Raw genomic sequence first — 4,694 nt, 5'->3', positions numbered from 1 at the left:
TCCTCCATGCGGGCCTCTCGCAGGGATTCTGTTATTCTCTGTAGGCTCCGCATTGGCCACTCTTGGCTGACGCATGGTCATCTGCTGCGTCGAGAGGACCCCCCTCATTGTTGCTGTGGTGAAACCATGACGGTGGCCCATATATTGTTGGAATGTCCTCTTTTAACCGTCCTCAGGCAAACTTTTAACCTCCTGGGTGATTTATCGTGTCTTTTAGCTAACGATGTCTCTATGGCAGATCGTGTTTTAGGTTTTCTTCGAGCAAGTGGTTTTTATAGGTCCCTCTAATTTTATTGCGTCACCCTCTTTTGTGCTGTATCTTTTACTTTGTTTTGTGTTGTAATTCGACTCCACCCTAATCTTTTAGGCTGGAGTTTTTAACATGTTGCAGAGTGGCTGGCTCATCCTATTATTTTCGTGATCAGCCAGCCACAGTCCTCTGCTGTGCAGTTTTAATTCCTTCTGCCTTTCTTCTCTGTGTTGTTTTTGTTGCTGTGCTCCGTTTTCCATGTTTCTTTCTTATTGACCTTGGGGATTTTCTTCCCCTGGAATTTTTATCTTGTGCTTCGAATGACTAATGGATGCTTTCCCTGTGCTCTGTGTGTTTATGAAACAAGGGACCGATGACCTCTGCAGTTTGGTCCCTTTAATCCTCAAACCAACCAACCAACCACACTTCCGCAAATTACTGCACACTGATTTCTGGCTTTTCTTTCATTAAGTGTAGATATTCTTTCATCTCAGGTTTACTGACAGAGTGAAGCCTTCCACTGTTTACCATTTGGAGTGCTGGTGAACCAGTGCCTATAAGACACTGGAAATGTTAGCTGACCAGTGTGTCAGGTGTTACTCCAAGAAATAGATATTTTTCAACATGGAGGGTACAGCCTTGAAGGCTCTTTCCATTTACTAAACCATAGTAGAAGAACATAACCCTCTTTATCACTTGTGTAATAGTGGGATTCTATTGCTTACAAGTGGCTGGAATGCAGAAAATAAAATGTATGGTACCCTCTGCATTTGAACCTACAAAGATCACAATGACAGTGAACAATGAAGTGAAGTAATCTGTGTAAGTATGTAGATAACACTACACATACCATGAGTTGTGAGCAATTTACTGTACAATAATACACACTAAAAGACTAAACTACAGTGCAATGCAACTGACTGCAGACTACCTTACACTAAAAGACTAAACTACAGTGCAATGCAACTGACTGCAGACTACCTAATGCTCGGACTGACATGTATCCATAGCACTATGACATATAAAGACATCAAATTACTATTGATGTAATGGACAGAGCACCAAGCAATGACTGCGCTCATAGCCACAACCAAACATTTTTCTGCTTCAGGTCCCAGTACTACAGCTTCTCATTATATTTGACACTATTTTAATGGCCTGTAATTATCAGTATTATCAATGTACAGATACAATATAAGTATAACAGTGAGAGTGTAGTAATAAACTTCACAAGGAGTGGTGTGTTCACCACTATTTTTTGTTTGTGATAATAGATTAAAATACATATTATGATACATGGTTATTAGAGCATGTGACACAGAATTAGCCAAAGATTACATTAAATAAAGAAGCAATTGTCAGTAACATCAAAGAAGTGGGTTGGATGAGGGGAACTGACAGTACATAGCTCAAAAAAATACAAGATACCAATAAGAGTATGGCAAAAGTGAAGCCAAGAACATTGTGAAACAACCTGTTGATTATATCTTATGACTGTTTATGCTGTCTGTATGTTACAAACAATAACATCACTGAAAGAAGGCTGACAGTAACAGGTAATAGCCCATACTTTGTAGTTCTCTGACAGATGAATTGAAATCATTGCTGGGGAGGAATTTCAGAAGCTAATTTTATTGAAATTCCCATATAACATGGAAGTGACATGAATGTACCTTAGAAACATAAAGGAAAACTTCCTTAAATGTAATTATAAATATAACACACGTATGGGATACGTAACTGTTTGAAACATTCCTCTCTACTGTTTGCTGGAGCTTCTGTGGCATTGCATAAAGTCACAATTGCGGCTGTGGCCAGAATCCATGAACTCTTGTCACTGTGTAGCATGTGAGGCAAATTACATGATGCACTACTCCACAGATGTAATTGGAAACATTTATTTGTGGACTTAGATTAATTCTGTGATACAAATATAAAATGAGCCTAGCTTAGACATACAAGATATGGTAAACATCTCGCTTCTTCAGTGTCAATATTCAAAGCCATGTAGCAATCCAACTAATTTCAGAAAGGTTCTGAAAGCTAACCACTGGACTGGAATGCTGCTAACATTCCATTACACCACTTTCAGCTGGCTCCTAGAAATTTCTGTGATAGCCTGCACCACAGTAAACAACGAATACAGTTCAAAAGCAAAATGGAAAGGGTCACACAAACACACATCACTCAAATTTCCACAGAAATAGTTATAATCCATTCACTGAACACATCTGTTCAGCTGGGTGCTTGGCATCACAACATAATTTGAAGTCACTGCCTGTTGACAGTCTGCACACTTGCTAAACAGCAACTCACTTAGGGAACTGGATGGTTCCACTCGATATGCTCAACCGTGCATGGGAACACACTTTTGAAAGCTTTCAGTTTTCTATGCTTCAAGAAATAGCTCCGTAGACAGTGAAGCATCACCCTGTTTTGACTTTTCAAGTGTGCTACAGAAGCATCGCCTCCTCTCAAAAGAACACACAGTGTCTAAACTCCATGAGGACTGCTGGCCAAGTGCTCAATTTTGTGAGTTACAAACTGGCCCACAAAATTATTTAACATTTAGGCCTTTCAGCCAGTCAGTATCAGGAGCAGAATTCAGACATTTTCATTGCCCATATCCTGCTCCCGTTTACTATTCTTCTGTAAGCTACAGCTTCCTGCCAGGATGATTATAAGTTTTTCTGCTGAGGTCATAATGAGGAAATTATTTGACATTAAGCTGGCCTACTGTGCACACACTGCCATCCATTTGGGAGGAATGTAGAAAGATCAACTTCTTAGCTGTAGGGGAGACAGCTTCCTTCCCTCAAAAACTGACCCTGTCATAAACAATAGCCACAGGAAGAGCACACAGGTGTATCCAGGGAATGGTATGATACATTTTGTGTAAAAAAAAAAAGTAAATAAATAATCTGTATATAAAGCCTTTATGTCATTCACTCTTTAATTCCTGGCCCTGTGGAATATTGGCAGAAAAAGGTATTGCTTTGTATATCAAGCTCAAATATAGGAAAATTAGTTGCCAGCTCTGAAGTTTGTATTAGGCATGAAACGAAGCTTCCATTTAAAGTAGCACCTCCAGCTCCAATAGTTTTCTAATGGAGATTTTACTGAAGATAAAGGCTCAAAGTTTTAACTTGAAACTCAAAAAATCAAAACATCAAGTAGTGGCTGCAGCACCAGCTCTACACCACAGACAGTTGAGAGACATTGCTGCCTCCAGAGCTGTTTCAGCCCACCACAGGGGAATGACCACTGCTGTTCAAAAATCAGGAACACTGCACAAGTGGCTTTCAGCTGACAGTTAGAGGTGCAAACAGACTTTAAAACCAGTCTCTAAGTGCAGTCTATCTTGCAACGTCTGTTACTCTGTGTGTGACACAGTCTGCAGTTAACAGCTGATCCTGAATCTGAAAGCCTATCACAATGAATCATAAGAGAAGCATGATACAGAATTACTTCAGTGAAGTCAGCACAAATATTACAGAATCTAAGATTTTCCAGAGGAGGTATTCAAAACCAAATTCTATGACTACATGTTTGGTGGACAACCAGAAGCCCACAGTCCAAACCCAGTCCATGATTGATGTCAATGTGGCATGCACAAGAAATCTGTGTGTGAGAGAGTCAGGCACTGTAGGATTTTGTGACAGTAATTTTTAAGACAGCTGGTTGAAAATTCCATAAGCAAAAAAAATGCAGGGTTATTCTAAATGATGGACCCATTTTCAAAACTTTTTATGTATTCAGGTACAAATCCAAAATGAACAAGCCTTATACGAATGAAAAGAGAAAGTTTCAAAGTTTTTGGAGGGTGGCAGTAGGCAGGCAGTGATGGTTTCAGAAGGGGCCAGTAGAGTTCACATGGCAATAGCACAATCATTCAATTTCACTGTCATTTGTGAGTGAGATGGCGACTGTGGAGCAGAAGGTTTTCTGCGTTCTCGAGTTTACAAAAAGTGAGTTGCAAATTGCAGTGCAACGGGCATTTTGTACCAAGTTCAGTATTCAACCACCAACTCACAAAACCATTAGCCATTGCTTTAAGCAATTTAAACAGACTGGGAGTGTGTGCAAAAGAAAAAGCATAGGCCAACTGCATATGTTAGAGGATGATTTTCCACAGATTCAAGAAAGTTCTGTGCGTAGTCGCAGTAAATCTGTCAATAGAGACAGTCAAGAACTTGGAATACCTCAACTAACTGTACAGAAAGTTCTGAAATGATGTTTGCTGTACAAGCCCTCCCACTTACAACTTGTGCAGGCCCTCAATCCCAATGGCAAAGAGCAGTGTCTCACATTTTGTGGTTATGTGCTAGCAAAGATGGAGGATGATGCATTTATACAGTGTTTAATTTCTTGCAATGAGGTGACATTTCACCTTAGTCGAAAAGTCAACAGGCACAATGTTCACGTATGGGGTTTGGAAAATCCA

Source organism: Schistocerca piceifrons, chromosome 9 (assembly GCF_021461385.2).
Source record: "Schistocerca piceifrons isolate TAMUIC-IGC-003096 chromosome 9, iqSchPice1.1, whole genome shotgun sequence".
Classification (NCBI taxonomy): Eukaryota; Metazoa; Arthropoda; class Insecta; order Orthoptera; family Acrididae; genus Schistocerca; species Schistocerca piceifrons.
The sequence above is the reverse complement of the archived record's forward strand: the minus strand, read 5'-3'. Positions refer to the sequence as shown.